Raw genomic sequence first — 17470 nt, forward strand, 5'->3', positions numbered from 1 at the left:
TTATCTTAACAAGGGTCTTGTTAACTAAATATTCAAGTAGCAATATTTGAAAACTTTGATTGTAGACTTTAGAAAGTAGTCCTGAGAAAATTGTAATCCTCTAAAATGGCCACATACTTCAAATACCCAGCACTAACAATAGTGACAGGGTACTTCCCATAAGCATATCAAGGAGAAATCAGTCCCTGATCGAACTTTAAATATATATATATATATATATATTAAAGAAACCTAACCAAGAGCAAACCCTGGGACACTGAGAAAACACTTTCTTCTGAAAGTCAGCAGCAACCACCTGCGTTGGCACATCTGATAACTTGCAGGTGCCTCAGTCCAAACATTAGGTCCCAGATAGTCTTCTCAAATGCTAATGGTCAGAACAAGCATTCAACAAGTTGCTGGCCTGGGTGGGCCCTGATTATTAGCACCGACAACTGTTAACAGCTGGCTATCTGGCTGCCCTGTGTCCACTCCCAAATCCACAGCCACCCCCACAGCCTCAGAAAAGTTACATATACTCAGCACTCCACTTGTAGGCAAGTTCCTTCACGGTTTTCTTGTTGGCAGCCTGGCAAAGTGCTTCTGTTCAAACCCACTGGATCTGCCCACTTCATCCCAGCGATATCCAGGCTAGATATAGAACCTGTTGGGAGGAGGTGCTAGGGCACGGTATCAAGATCTTTCTTATTCTCGTTCTCGTTGGCCTTATATTCTTGATAAAGTTGGCCCCGGGGTCCCCCTCTTTCTTGTTCTCTGGGCATCTGATTCAGATCTTCATCGATATAGAGGGCCAGAGGACTTTGCATTCCCTTCATTGCATCCTCCACATTTTGTTGCTGTTGCTGACTCTGGACAGTCCTTTTCCCCAGTGGGCGTACTGCTCGTCTCTGAGTTCTTCTCTGCTTTTCTCCTTTGCTCTAAACTTTCCAGTTTCAAGTTCCCTTTATGCCCAGAGTTTTCTCAAAATATGGTTTCAGCATATTAGAATTCAGCTTCAAATACTATGGCTCTTGGTCCCATTTCTTGGGTTCCTGCTACTCTCACTGTATGTCAGTAACACCAACCCAGTTCTAGCCCCAGAATACACATGTGCAGCCTTCTTTCCCAGAGGCTGAGTCCTTCAAGCTGGAGACAGATTGGAGTCAGAAGATCTGGCCCTCTGCTTCCTCCTTAGTGGAGAGAGGTCAGAATCAGAGCTCTTGGGCCTAGGTGTAGTATGATACATGGAGGTGACATATCTGAATTAGAATCCTGTGCCCTGAACTTTGTTTATTCCACGGAGGAGAAAGAGCTGAATCAGAGGATTTCTGATTGTCACTTGAGTATGAAGAAGGTTCCAATGTGTGACTCTTGTCTTCTCAATGAAGAGCTTGTAAGAAATTTTCTATGGCTAGTTGGAGAGCCTTTAGAATCATGATGTTTATTTCCAAAATGGAATTTCACTTGCTTTTTTGTGGAGGAGAGAGGTCAGAGTCATTCATTATTTTCTGTTGTTCGGCAGTGAAGGATGAGAGGGTCCTGTCCCCTTCCAATGTGGAGAAATTTTGTGAGAGGCAGTTCCTGGGGCTCTACTGCTCTTAGGGCTATGACAGTGAATGAGGAACATGACAAGCCACTAAGATGCAATGCGTCCAAGGAGTCAAGAGTCTTCCTAGGTTGAGATGTTTTCAAGGGAGCTGTTACAGGCTTTTCTATGGGGAAAGAGACCCATCCGAGGAACTGTGATGGGCCCTCCTAGAAAGAGTTGGATCTGGGGTATCATGATGGACCCTCCTAGGGGTAAGAAGGATCTGGGTGTCACGACAGATCCTCTTAGGAGGAGACAAATCTGGAGTGTCATGATGAAAATGCCTTATGTGAAGGTATCAGATCCTAAGTGTGGCCTCCTAGAAGTTTCCATTTGGCATGGGAACAAATGTTTTCTATCTGCTTTACCTTTCCTGCACATCCACATTCACCCACCACAGGCACACCTCCATCATCTTTCTCTTCCTCCTTTTCTGGGTTAGTGGTGGAAGCAGAGGTGCAGTTCACATCCTGACCTCATATCCTCACCCACAATCTGCATTCCCTTCCCTTGCCACTGGCACCACCAGGCTTAGGCTGCTTTTTGTGAGGCCTGTGAATGAACTCAGAGCCCCTGGGACCTGGCCTCTACCCCTCGATAATAATGCTTCAGGTACTTGGCCTTGAAGAGCATGGTACTGCTGCCATGGTGCAGCATGGGTGGGGCAATGGCTCTGACTGAACTTGCTCTCATTACAGTAGCTCTTGATTGCATGAAAGGATTTGAGAAGAGTTGTAGTTAAAGCAGCATAGGGAAGTGTTGAGCTGTCAGTTGAGTTCTGGAGTTTGGATAGAATTTACCTGGGTACAGGTCAGGTGGGGAATGAGATGGAATATATTTTATGGGAATGAGGCTAGTGTATGCAGAGCAATTTGACATCTTTCTTAGAAGGAAAAGACTTATACAACCTGAACTACTAGAATATTGGCATTCATTTGAAAAGCTGTCTTTGCCTTTAGGTAATAAAATGCTTTCAACTATTCCTAGAACCTGGGGTCTGTCTTATTTTCATTGCAGTTGGCTCTAGACTGAGACAGCCATGTTGCCCTAAACTAGTCATAAACTAAATCCTGTGTTCAGGTTAAGTTTCTGCCTCTGCTTTTGAAGCTCTTTTTGTCCATTCTTCCTGGCATTCTCACATTTTGGCATCTATTTCCAATGTGGCTTCTTTGTCAGCCTTTCTGCGGTCTCTGAAGGCTAGGGCTATGATAATGCTACGTGTTTGAAGTTGAATCTCAGTACAACTCCAAGTACTATGTGAGTCTGGTGGGTTAATATCGAACTCAGTTTCATCTGTAAAATGAGAAAACAACCACTTTGGGAGTTGTTTTGGATCTACGTAGATCAACTATCCATGTCAGGTACATCTGTAATATGACAGTATCTACTAAACAAGCGATGGAAATCTATGATGGAAAGGAACTTCTTGCCTTTTTGCTACTCTGTATCAGAGACTCAAAATGGCTGTTTCTGTTAAGTTTAGTAACTTTGACCTTCTAACACATAAAAGTGGATGTGGCAGAGAAAAATACCCAAATATTTATGGGTTACCGCTAGAACTTGTAATGCTGATACTTGAAGAGGGCATATATGGCCCAAATGGGCAAAACAGATCTATAAGGTAATGTGATCAGTGTGAATAGGGAGCCTAGTAACTGCCTCAAACAAGCAAAGCTTGTCACCATGCTCCAGAACCTGTAGCACCTCGTTGGCTACCACTGCTCCCGCATACTTGTCTAAGCTTCCCTACAGAGCTGAATCTGGGAAAGCAACTCAAGAAACCCTCCCCACTACTGTATTTCCTTAGTAGTTGAGTGGTAGGCCCATTGAAGTTTGAGGACAAGGTCTATTCTAGCTTTAGCTGTTTTCCCTACTGATAGAAATGAAAGATTGTAACAGGATATACACCCAACATTTCTCACATGATTTGGGCTCCCTTTGTTTGAAGTATTCTATAGAAAAAAGTTTTAATTCAATGCTTCACCTGACAGCAAATATGGTAAGGTCATTCCAATGTCTAAACTTGAACCCCAGGCCAAATAATTAACTGCTTTCTCCCCCTTTCTTCCTCCACCCATCGGACCAGCAGCTGTTGGATCATGCTTCTGTGCATCAGAGAATCATGGGAGACTAATTTTTCTACAGATGACTAAACACAATTTACCTATGCTAACTCGAGACCTTGCAGAGAATGCATTTGGCAACTTACTGTCAAATGCCATGTAATTGTTTTATTCCCCTTGAAAAGCCACAAATATGGCCAGTGTTACTGGACTTTTTTATTTTTTATTTTTTTTTTGGTTATAACTTAAGTCTCTTGAGGTATGAAGAAAAATATTTTTCTAACCAAGAAATAGTATCCTATCCTAAGAGGAAAGGTGTCTGTCCCAAAACAAAAGTCAGTGTTCAAAGTTTCCAGAAATTTGTTGTTGAACTTCAAGTTCATCTGGTTTCATGCATTAAAAGAAGCTATTCTTGCATTGGGGGTGCATGGGGAGGAACTTTGTTTCCTTAACTCATCATTTTGATGAAGTGAGTTAAAAACAAAACCTACCTATAATAAATCCTGATTCTTGTGGATGAGTTGCACTTGTTCCTGAATAGAGATGTCCGTAAATGTTTGGGTAGTAAGGACTTCTGGTGTGGGGTTTGTCATGTCATGAGTGTATGAGTGTAGGAGTATTCACTCCCATGCACACAACCAGGAATAAAGCTAAGCAAATGGGAAGTCCAACTCTTCTATAATCCATCATAAAATTAAGGTCACAGGGTGAATTGGTTGTTTTTTCCATTTTTCCCACTTAACTGCTTCTAAAGTTAAAGAGACAGGCAGATCCTGACAATAACAACTTTACCAGAGTAGAAACTCAGTGACCGAAACCTTCACAGGTCTGGTATCTAAGTAGGAAAACTAACTGATGGTTGCTGGATGCTCAGTGTAGACTAGTTTGAGAATTTAAGAACTCCATGGGGCTTGGTTTTGGAGGGTCCCACACTTGAGTTTTACCCCCCAGGAGACCTTAGGAGATTCTCCCAATGAAAACAGGAGAAAAGTCCCTTCTTGCTCCCAGCAGGAGAGGAAAAATAAGCATTTTGAAACATTCCAGAGGTTCCCCCCCGCCCCAGAGTATTTTGTTCTTAACAAGGCTTGCCCTCAAGAGAAACGATTTTTATCAGTTACCTAACCAACTAATGGAAAAGGAAATATGCAACTTCAACCACCTTTATCATTTCATGTGGGAGGAAGAGAAATAGCCAACTCCAGTTCCTTCTTACTGTTTGTCTCACATGAAGAGAAGAAATAAACAGAAAAGCACTTTTGAAGATCACCTCCCAAGGTCACAGGCTCACTAACAGCCCAAGACTTCATTGTTGGACTATGAGATTACAGAAAAGCTTTTCCTTCCCTCACATCTCAGCACTACATCACTAGGTTTCCTGATGTAATAGAAAGGCAACACAACTGAAAAAATCTGGCTCAGACATTACCAAAGTTTCTAGGAAACCCCAAAGACAACAGGAAGATGAAAATCAAGGAAAATATCGGAGGGAAGTTTAGCCTCTGAAACATACCATTATAGTAAACATAGCTTAAACCTAGCCAAATAAGCATACAACTTCACACTAAAGGCCTGTTACCTCAGCTCCTTTTACCCAGTTCACAATGTCCAGTTTCAACAAATAAATTTAAGGTATACTAAAAAATAGTTTTAAGAAAGAACAATCATTAGAACTGGATTCAGATGTGACAAAGATTTTGGAATTAAGACTGGTAATTTAAAAGCAACTGATGGATAGTCTAAAGGCTCCAAGAGGTAGACACACACAAACAGACAAATGGATAATGTGGACAGAGATGGAAACTTTAAGAATCAAAAGGAAATGCTAGAAATCAAACCAAGAGAAACAAAGTGCCTTTGGGCTCATCAATAGACTGGAGAGGACCAAGAATCAGTAAGCTTGAAATGTCAATAGGAACGTCTAAAACTAAAATTCAAGAGAAAAAATGAAAAAGACCAGAATATCTAACCTTCAGGACTGTTACAAATAGTGTAACATGTAATAGAAATAACAGAAAAATGAAAAACAGAAAAATTATTTGAAGCAACAATGACTGAGAATTCATGATAAACACCAAAACACAGATCCAGGAAGCTTAGATCAAACAAAAAACCAAGGGAAAAAAAAAAAAAACCCCATTCATCTACATATATAGTCAAACTGTATAAAATATTGAGCCAAAAAGAGGCCAGGAGGAAAAAATATATATACCTTGATAACAGAGCAAGAATAAAAATTACAGTGGGATGTTTTTCAGAGACCATACAGACAAGAGTGGAACGAAACAGTTAAAGGAGGGGAAAAATTCTTTATCCAGTGAAAATTATCCTTCAAAAGTTGGGGAGAGAAAGGCTTTCTTAGAAAAGCAAATTGAGAATTTGTAGCCAGTAGATTTGCCTTGCAAGAAACGTTAAAACAATTTTCAGAAAGGGAAACTGATACAGGTCAGAAACTCAGATATACATTAGAAAAGAGCATGAGAGAAGGAATGAAACATCTACTAATTGATCTGATAGATAACAGATTGTTCCAAATAATGTATTTGGCAACTCTAGTTTATGAATAAATAAAATGAATGATGGAAAGTATGAGGGGGATGAATGAGGAATGCACTATTACAAGGTAATTGTTCTATGCAGGAAGTGATACGGTGTTCTTTAAAAGAATGGACTAGTTGTAAATGTATACTGCAATCTTAGGAGCAATCATTAAAACAAAAATTATTGACATACTAAGAATTAAAGTGCAATAATAAAGACTAACTGCAACCAGTGAAAGTAGAGTGGCATACAAAAAAATGAAAGAACAAAGGCAACTAATATAATGGCATTAATATTTGTTACTGTTTTCTATCAATCACTTTAATGTCAAGGGTCTAAATGCACCAAATAAAAGACTATTGAAGTGGATCAAAAAACAATTCTCAACAGTAAGTAATCTATAAGAAACTCAGCTTAAACAGCAGCTGCACAAATCCATTTCTCCATGCTCAAGGAGTGGTTCCTCCATCACTCCTGTGGCTACCTCTTACTAAGGAGAAACATAGGAAAGGGGAGCAGGATAAACTACAGCTCTCTTCACAGCAGGTGACATCAGGGCACCAATTTAATACTCCCTGTTTCCTTTCTTCATTATCCACTCAAAACTTCTCTCATCCTCGGGTCTTGGCTTATCTGGTAGTGTGACCCAGACCTTCATTCCTGAAGAAGCTAATCTCTTGGTAAGTATGTTTTTTTTTTTTTTTTTTTTAAAGCTTTAGAGAGAGAGGAGGGGAGAGAAAAAATTTTGATTTGTTGTTCCACTTATTCATGCATTCATTGGTTAATTCTTGTAGGTACCTTGTCCAGGGATCTAACCCACAACTGTGGTATACCAGGATGATGTTCTAACCAACTGAGCTACCCGGCCAGGATACTAGACACAGTCTTAAGTGGGGGTAGCTGACAGCTACAGCAGCTCCGTATAGTTACCAAGAGTCATTCATGTGGATTACCTGGCTCCCCATGTATCCAACCTTCTGAGAAGATGAACCACTGAATTTTGCAGGATGGGCCCAATTGGGTTAACTTTCCCTCAAATGGACAATTGGTTTCCTCAAGGAATATAGCCATATTTGAGATCAGTGTGGGTCTTTGCTGCTGTCAAGTTGAATATTCAAAGACATACATAACGATAAGGTGGGACCATGCTGTTGTGCCCATGTGTAGCCTCCATCTCTGTCATGGCCACATCTTTCAGTTCCCCATTGTGCCAGTTCTAGGTGGCCGGTAACAAAGGATACCTAGTGTCAGCTGGCTGACTCATTTTGTCTACTTGATTATTAAGTCCTCTTCCATGATAAGTGCTCTCTGATGGGCATGAACATGTGATGCAAAAATCTTCACATGGCAATATGTGCATCATGTACCTTTATGCCAGAACACCTTGTTGCTGATCTCCCAGGTCTTTTCTTCTCAGGCCTCATAACAGAGCCAGGCCACTGGCAACCACTCAGGAATCTCCACATATTGTCACCTTGAGCTATTTCTCTTCACAAAGAATGCATGTGTGGATGATCACATGCATTTCTTGTATCTCTGCCCATTCAGATGATTTCTGTTGTCATTTTGTCTATCAAGGCCACCCCGATACTAGCTAAACTTTCAACATATCCATATACTGAGCCAACCCATCTGTAAACCAAGCTCAGAGTTTTTCTTCTGCTGATCTGCACAAGACACTTCCCCACACAACACAGTCATCTCTATATTGTGGGAGAGACGTTGATGCAACTCTAGTAGGTGACCTGGGTGTTTGAGCTACCTGCTAAGGCAGGATGTGATCTCTGGTTCTACTTGGCTTTGTTCCTGGCTGTACTGTTGTTGATCCATCTACACTTATAAACTTAACAAGTCTTACGGAATCAAGCTTTTGGTGGGCGGTTCCAGACTCATGGTCACTTGGATCCCTCTGGTCAATGTTTTGAACTTTATTCAGCAGAATGCTAGTAGCTGCTTCTTGAAAGACATACAGTTCTCTACTGTGGGTAGCATGGACCTTTCCCCTACACCCCCAGAGACCTGCATTGTGATTCTCCTGCTAGGACTTGCTCTTACCTCATATTGCCTTAACAATTTTTATTATACTATAACCTGTACCATAAAACTCACCCCGTTTTAAGGATACAACTCAGTGAATTCAGAGCTCCATTTATCACCATAATCCAGTGTTACATTATTACTCCCGAATATCCCTCATGCCAATTAGTAGTCAATTCCCATTCCCATCTCCTTCCAGAAACAACTATTAATCTAATTTCTATCTCTAGATTTGCATTTTCTGGACATTTCACAAAAGTGGGATCATACAACACATGTATTTTGCTTCTGTCTTCGTATGTATTGGAAGGTTGTCCACGTCGTAACATTCATTAGTAGTTCATTCCTTTTTATTGTTGAATAATCCAATATACCTTATTTATTCATCAGCTAACAAACATTTGTTTCTCCTTTGACAATTATGAATAAAGGCTTTTATAAAAATCAGTGTGAAACGAAGAGTACACACTAATCATGGTACACACTGGTGTACTTTTGACTCCTGTGAAAGGAGAGATGGAAGCAGGATTGGGTAGGGAAAAGCTGACTACAGCTCAGTTCTGAGAAAGCCTAGGCGAGGCAAGAGTCCTAGAACAATGCGGGCCTATCTCAGGAGCTTTATGTCAGAGATGTAGGCTAGCTCTGGCAGCCCAGACTGCCTGGCCTCTGACTGAATGCCATAATGGAACACCGAAGACTGTCAAGTAGCTGCATTTCCTGCTGCAGGCTTTTGTTGTTGTTGCTGTTTGTTTGTCTTTCATCTTTTGCCAGCAAGAACTTAACATTTAAAAAAAATTTTTTCTTCTTTTTTTTTTATTGTTGTTCTAGTACAGTTCTCCCAGTTTTCCCTCCATTGCTCTCAGGGTGGGAACTGACTGTGCTACAGGTTCTTGGGAATATCAGCGTCATGCTTCCATGGGCACAAGAATTAATTAGGGGATGATGGATAATGAAATATAGAAAATGTTGATTTCTTTTTTCGTGTTTTCATTATGATAGAATTCCCCCCAAAACTTTTACATTACTGGTAGTCTTCTAGTTGAAAGCCAAAAAACTAATAATTTTTCTAATATAGGTTATTTTCTTCTCCTTATAAATATATTCAGTGTTATTTCCACAAATAGAGCAAAGCGTAGAGTTAAACTTTTAACATGTTTTGTGTTTATCTAATCATGTTGGCTACTACTTATTCAGTTCTTTTGTTTCGATAACAGATTTATTGAGCTATAATTCACATACTATAGAGCTCATTTTTTTCTTTACCCTCATACTTTACATTTTCTTTTGTTCACTTTCCTATTATGTGTTCACTTTCCTACATGTAAAGTTTTTTATTTATTTATTTTTTGTGGGGGGGTGGGGCGTAGTTGCTAACTCATTTATTTTGCTTTCATTTTTTATTTTACCTTTTTTTCTTTTCTTTCCCCCACTAAAAATTTTGTTTTTCTATTATAGTTGTTTCATTTTTTCCCCTACTGCTCCCCCCAACCTCATTTTTTATAACTGTTGTTCTTTACTTGTTCAGTTCTTACATGGAATGATAGGTTTGATATCTTATAGAAATATTGTATATATTTACTGTGAAGCACAAGGCTTCATAGAAGACGTAACTTAAAGTGGTTTGTCAGGAAAAAGCCAAGCCTGCCTGTCACTTGTGTTCATAGAGGATAGAATGGCTTCAGTTCTAACTAGGTTTTTGTTTATTTTTTATTGTTTTGACTGATTGCTGAGAAGACCTCTTAGAGGCTACCATTTGATCTGGTTTTGGGTGAATGGTACTAACAAGCCAAAATTAAGAGGTAATTTATGAAGATGCGAGATAAATGATGCTGGGAATACTAAACAGTCTATTGATGGTTGAAAAGCTGGAGAGGCTTGAATGCCAAGAGCCTTGTTTCCTTTTGTTACAGTTCAAACTCTTCCCTCTGGGTGCCAGGAGAAGGAATAGTTACATGAAATGCAACAGAAAGACTCTTAAAGGTTTAATCCCATTTGCACCTTGAGTTTTTGGCTCATCAATGGAAGGGATGGAAAATATTACCTATTGTGTTCATGATCAAAAAGCTGATTATTTCAGGATTCCAAGTTCTTGAAACTCCCCAAATGGAAATGGAAGGCCCCTAATAGGATATGAGGCATCATCTGACATGCTATTCATGTAAAACTGAACAGAGCAGCTGACTAATCAGTTGTTCACTTGGAGATTGTGCCCCTAGGACTGACAGTGTTCCCAACTCGTGTTCTTATAGGTCTGGGAAGAAGATCACAATAATTTCTTCCAAAAACATTTATTTCACAATAGAAATACCAGTCAAATATTGCAAGTCATAAAAGATAATGTAAAACAGATGTCTTTACCTTTTGGAAGTTCAGCTTGGTTTTGATCAATGATGAGCTTATCTTAAATGTAATAGAAAAGACCTGCAAATGTTCAGGTTTTTCTTTATGACTACCAAGAGTTTAAAAAAACACCTAAAGTATTGTCTAATCCTAACAAAGTAAATGTTTAGAAATATGGAGCCTCAGGAATACAAACCAAGGAAACTGACAAGCTAGAAAATATGCTTAAAGCAATGAGCATATACCTACATGTATTTCACTTTAGATGAATGCAATTCTGGACTCTGAAAAGAGTTCTACAAACCTTAATTCTTAAAAAATGAATCCTCTTTTCAGGGGAAGTTCTTGAGTTCCCTGTTATCAGTTATTGGCTAACATTCTTTCTAATATACAAATTACCTAACTTGGTATCACCAGCCTAGAAAAGAGCAAATAATTAAATAGTAGGTAACATCCAGGTTTGTTTTTTTTTAATTTTATTTTTTGGTTATTCAGTTACAGTTGTCCCATTTTTCCCCCCTTGCTCCCCGCTCCCAGCCCATCCCTTCTCCCACAATCATATCCCTCCCCGTTGTCCATGTCCATGAGTCATTCATACACGCTCCTTGACTAGACCCTTCCCTTACTTATCCCCCTTCTCTCCCTCCCCCCTCCCCCCTACTGACTACTATTCTAGTCTTTGCCTGTTTAGTTCGTTTGTTTGTGTTGCTCTTTAGGATATAACATTCAGGTTTTTTATGTCAAGCACTGTAGGGTATCCTCACAAACCCATGTGTTAGATGGTATTAACATACCCAATTGACAGATGAGTAAGTTGAGGAACAGAGCAAGGAAATGTAACATATGCAGTCTGACTCCAAGGCCATTTTTCTTTACTATTCTATACACTCATATCAGAAGCATACTGGCCTCTAGAGGCTTTTTAGTTACTTAATGAGTTATTCCCTATGTATCTTGACCCCAGGTTGATAATGAGGGACATCATAGCGGTCTGTCCGCTGTGACCCTCGAATGTGGTTCTTTCTCAAATTGTGGGCTGTGAAATTAAGATCTCAGTGGTGGTAGATAGTACAATCCAACAGCTTCCAGGAAGGAGAGTGTCACACTCTCCACTCATGGTGTCTTGAAAACTTATGGGGGTGATTTTAGTTGTCAGCCACTGGGGTCTGTCACTGGTGACAGTGGGCAGGACTCCAAAAGCTGCAGGATGCTAAATCTCAGGATCTCAATTAGTAATTAACAGCCCAGCACAGTGCATAACTTACATGCAAATGAAAAAAAAAACTTTAAAATCTAAACTTGGAAATTAACTATTGTACTGGTTAATAATTTCTGAGTTTTCCAAGAAAGCAGCATCTCGGGGCAAGTTAGCTTTTGGTATAAAATTAACAAAAAATACACTTCAAAAAAATTATCTTATTAAAGACTACCACAGGGGTGTCTGAGGTCACTTCAGTGCAATTGTATTGGTCTCCTTTTGTAGTTGTCAGCTCCTGGAGTTTCTATGTACAGATGCAGGCATCCAACTACTTCATTATGTCTTCTAGTATAGTTGTACCTGAGAAACCATGCATGCTTACTTTAATCTTTTATCAAATATTTATCTCCTAAAACATGTTGGATAGAGAACACTTGGATAGCAGGTATCAGAATGTGTTAAGTGGGAAAACAAAGCATTCCCAGCCTGTCCAAAGTCCCAACCAAGTTCTTCAAATATCATTAAGACACCCATAAACATATATATAACAACCCACAACAACCCACCAAAGATTTTTATGATGCTGCAGTTAAAACACCTATAAACCAGCAAATCTACTCATGGTTCCATTAAGCATGTTTGCATTTATAGTATTGGCAATACTGTAGAGTACAGGACACAGAATTAAGAAATTAGAACAGTTCCAGGAGAGAACTCAGACCCATGGGGAGCTAAATGCTCAGGAAAAGTGGGAAAGATGATGGCATAAAGCAGAATGCATTTAAATATGAGCACAAAGCCTGCTCCTCTTGGGATGTAGCTAAAATGACTTGTGTGCATCCCACTCTTAGTAGGGATTTCTGGACCCAAGAGTAGGTAGGACGATGACCATGTCCAGCTTGAAGCAGCTAGAGGAGCTCGAGACCTTTGCCCATTGTCCTTTATAAGATTATAAAGGCTCTTAAGTCTGAGAGGGAGGGATTGTTATTTTTTATTGTTAAAATAATTAATTATTTTAAAAAAAGAAGAAGAAGAATATATGAAAGTATGAGGCAGGAGAGCTTGTATGTATGACCCATGGGCATGAACTTGGGGGGGGGATTGTTGGGGGAGGGGGGGTGCTGGGCAGAAGGGAGCAAAAGGGAAAATGATTGGAACTATTGTAACAATATAATCAATAAAATATACTTAAATAAAATGACTTGTGTGCAACTCATGGTTCCTTGAGTAAAAATATCTTCAGGTCAACAACAGGAACTTGAGTAGTGAGACTCAAAGTGAGAAGTGTTTGAGAATACAGTGAAAAGAGTTTTTTAAAGGTGCATTAAAATCGGTTCCATTTTAAAAGGAACATATCAACTGTTTTAAAAAAACAAATGGGACATTTTTTCCCTCTCTAGGTGAATGATTTTCACATGAATAATTTTCAAGTCAAAGGACTTGAAATTTGACCCTAACACTTATCTATTCATGTGGCTTTGGCAAAGTCACTTCACCTCTTCAATTCCCCCATCAATGAGGGAATGCTACCCTCAGAGTGTCTGAGTTGAATGCAGTCAGGGTGAGAATATAGTTAAGCTGTCACCCAGTAAAAGCTCAGTCTCCCAGCACATTACACAGAGCTGTGTTGTGTATCCTAGACCTTTGCTTTGATCCTTGCAAGCAAATACTAACCCTCCCTCATCCACCCAGATCTGCTTGGGTAGTTGACTGAAGTTAGGGTAATTCAGAGGCAGGTAGTAGTACGATGGATTGATTCCATGCCTTTTGAAGAAGAGGTCCTACTCCACACAGCTATGTTGTTATGGACCAACCTTGTACAATACATGGAAGGAGAAACCAGATCTTCTACTGAATATTTTAGCATTGGTTTCATTGGGTCCATGAGCACAACATTTTTGCTGTGATGAGCTCATTCTGGTGTTGATTGTTTATGCTTAGGTGAGCCCCAGTTTTAAGCTGTCTGGATCCTATGTCTCTGTCTCTACAGCAAAAGCCCTTATTCTATGTGGAATAACAGTTTGCTTTAGAAAATCTGCTTAATTCTAAGATGGAAAGTTCTACTTCTGTAAAAACGAAGCTTCTTGGTAACTTATCAAGAGATCCTATGTTCATTCTAGTGCTTTGTACAGTGACCCAAAGTGCTTTACCTCTCCCACTGGCACATTCCCTGAGACTCCCTCTTAAATACCTGCGGATTTTATAGAATGAACAACCTCAGATATGTAGCAGCTTCCATCTTAGAACTGGTGTTATCCTAGCAAGTAAAAATGCATTCTTAGTTGTGATGTTGGTATTCATGTTGACAGCTTCTTAAATCAAATAATTTTATCAGGCATACTGACTAAACTGAACAGAAATAGTGTTTCCTGATAAAGTTCTTAGCTATAAAATCATTAAAAATGCATCATTCTCATTGCTTTCTGCCTTTTTCTTTGCCCCTTTCAAGTAATCAAATTTCTCTTAGGTTATCTTTTATCATTCAAATGAAAACTATTTTTGCTTTCCTTCTAGTTCTGATCATATTGGCCACACTGTTGCAGGCTTTATTGGTGGCTAACTTGCTCATAAGTAGTTCTGGGACACAGCTTTTTCAACTGAAATCTACAACACATTTTCATTTTGAGAGCAATAATCACTGTTAGTGTCATGAATTAAATAACTAAGTCTCAAATCATTCTGATTTGATTCCAATCCGTAATTGCATTGGTTTGATTTTTGATTTATATGTGAAGCCTGCCTCCCCACTCCCGAAAACGTTCTAGAACGCTAACCTGAGGATCAGAATTTAGTTTACAGCATGTTCAGGGCACCATGACTAGCTCCTAGGCTGGAGCCAACTGCAATGAAAAGAAAGTGGACCCCAGGTTCTAAAAGAGATGAAAGCATTTTACTACCTAAAAGTGAAAACAGCTTTTCAAATGGGTGCCAATGCTCTGGGTGTTCAGGTTGTGTAAGTCTTGCCATCCAAGAAAGATGTCAAACTGCTTCCCATACTCTAGCCTCATTTCTATAAACTATATTTCATCTCCCTTCTCACATGACCTGTGCTTAGGTACATTCTATCAAAACTCCAAAACCCAACTGACAGTTCAACACACTTCCTTAAGTTGCTTTAACCAGAATTCTTCTCAAATTCTTTCATCCAATCAAGAGTGACTGTATTGACATCAAGTTCAGTCAGAGCTGTAGTCCCACCCATGCTGTGCCATGGCAGCAGTTCCATGCTCTGCAAGGCCAAGGATCTGCACTGTGACTTGTCTGGGGCAGATGCCAGTGTCCAGAAGGCTCTGAGTCCATTCTCAATCCTCACAAGCAGTGGCCTAAGCCTGACAGTGCTGGTGGCAAGGGAACACAGATTGTGGAAGAGGATGTGAGCTGGACATCTGACTCCACCACTAAAACAGAAAAGGAAGAAAAAGATGGAGATTTGCCTGTGGTGGCTGAATTTGTGGATGAGTGACCAGAGGAGTAAAGCAAATGGAAACTTTATGTTCCTGTGTCAAATGGAAGCTTCTGGAAGGCCACAATAAGAATTTACCTTTACACAGACATTTTTGTCATGACTGTCTGGATTCTTCTTCTAGGAGGGCCTGTCATGATTCACTGAATTCCTATTACAGGAAGCGTTATTGTCATTCAGGAGTATCTCCTAAAATGGTCCTTTATCGCACACCAGATCCAACTCCTCTGAGGGCCCATCACAATTCTTCAGATCTCCCTCCCCATGGGAACGCCCTTAAGAGTGTCCTTTCTCAATCTAGGACTCTTGATCCAATGCACACATAACAGCTCAGGAGAGCCCATCATGACTTCCAATTTGGCTTGTCATGTTCCTCATTCACTGCTCAGAATCAAAAGTAGTAGAGTCCCAAGAAGTGCCTTTAGCTAAGCTTCTCCACATTAAAAGGGGCCAGGACCCTTTCATTCCTCACTCCCAAACATCAGATATGAATATGACTCTGACCTCTTTCCTCCACAAAAAAAAAGAGTGAAATTCCATTTTGGAAATAAATAGCATTTAATTCTAAAGGCTCTTCACCCAGCCACAGAAAATGTCTTACAAGCTCTTCACTGAGAAGACAAGAGTCACACATTGGAACCTTCTTCATACTCAAGTGACAATCAGAAAGCCTCTGATTCAGTTCTTTCTCTTCCGTGGAATAAACAAAGTTCAGGGCACAGGATTCTAATTCAGATATATCACCTCCATGTATCATACTACACCTAGGCCCAAGAGCTCTGATTCTGACCTCTCTCCACTAAGGAGGAAGCAGAGGGCCAGATCTTCTGACTCCAATCTGTCTCCAGCTTGAAGGACTCAGCCTCTGGGAAAGAAGGCTGCACATGTGTATTCTGGGGCTAGAACTGGGTTGGTGTTACTGACATACAGTGAGAGTAGTAGGAACCCAAGAAATGGGACCAAGAGCCATAGTATTTGAAGCTGAATTCTAATATGCTGAAACCATATTTTGAGAAAACTCTGGGCATAAAGGGAACTTGAAACTGGAAAGTTTAGAGCAAAGGAGAAAAGCAGAGAAGAACTCAGAGACGAGCAGTACGCCCACTGGGGAAAAGGACTGTCCAGAGTCAGCAACAGCAACAAAATGTGGAGGATGCAATGAAGGGAATGCAAAGTCCTCTGGCCCTCTATATCGATGAAGATCTGAATCAGATGCCCAGAGAACAAGAAAGAGGGGGACCCCGGGGCCAACTTTATCAAGAATATAAGGCCAACGAGAACGAGAATAAGAAAGATCTTGCTACCGTGCCCCAGCACCTCCTCCCAACAGGTTCTATATCTAGCCTGGATATCGCTGGGATGAAGTGGGCAGATCCAATGGGTTTGAACAGAAGCACTTTGCCAGGCTGCCAACAAGAAAACCGTGAAGGAACTTGCCTACAAGTGGAGTGCTGAGTATATGTAACTTTTCTGAGGCTGTGGGGGTGGCTGTGGATTTGGGAGTGGACACAGGGCAGCCAGATAGCCAGCTGTTAACAGTTGTCGGTGCTAATAATCAGGGCCCACTGAGACCAGCAACTTGTTGAATGCTTGTTCTGACCATTAGCATTTGAGAAGACTACCTGGGACCTAATGTTTGGACTGAGGCACCTGCAAGTTATCAGATGTGCCAACGCAGGTGGTTGCTGCTGACTTTCAGAAGAAAGTGTTTTCTCAGTGTCCCAGGGTTTGCTCTTGGTTAGGTTTCTTTAATATACTTTTTTTTTTTTTTTAAGTTCAGTCAGAGACTGATTTCTCCTTGATATGCTTGTGGGAAGTACCCTGTCACTATTGTTAGTGCTGGGTATTTGAAGTATGTGGCCATTTTAGAGGATTACAATTTTCTCAGGGCAACTTTCTGGAGTTTATAATCAAAGCTCTCAAATACTACAACTTGAATATGTAGTTAACATGACTCCTGTTGAGATATTGGGTTGGCCAAAAAGTTTGGTGTTTTTCGTAAGATGGCTCAAATAGCACTTAGTTTTCTTTAACTTCATCCAAAAAAATTGTTAGATTGCATGGTGACAGCTGTCATATCAGTGTGCATTAAAAAAAAAAATCAAAATTCATGAATTTTTTTGTAGCATTTTAAAGTTGAAAATGGAAGAAAATATGCAACATTTTTGGCATATTTAGATTAATTTCAAGGGAAGAATGCAACTGAAATGCAAAATAAGGTTTGTGCATTGTATGGAGAAGGTACTGTGACTGACTGAACATGT

General features: G+C 40.0%; 2 pseudogenes; one reads left to right on the forward strand and one right to left on the reverse strand.

Moving 5' to 3' along the window:
• Positions 1 to 508: 508 nt before the first annotated feature.
• LOC150014966 (BUD13 homolog pseudogene) lies at positions 509 to 2446 on the reverse strand (annotated as a pseudogene).
• Positions 2447 to 3027: 581 nt separating this feature from the next.
• On the forward strand, positions 3028 to 16671 carry LOC150014967 (BUD13 homolog; annotated as a pseudogene).
• Positions 16672 to 17470: the final 799 nt, after the last annotated feature.

The sequence above is a fragment of the Furipterus horrens genome, unplaced genomic scaffold (genome assembly GCF_987537825.1).
Source record: "Furipterus horrens unplaced genomic scaffold, mFurHor1.1.pri manual_scaffold_3, whole genome shotgun sequence".
In the NCBI taxonomy this organism is placed as follows: domain Eukaryota; kingdom Metazoa; phylum Chordata; class Mammalia; order Chiroptera; family Furipteridae; genus Furipterus; species Furipterus horrens.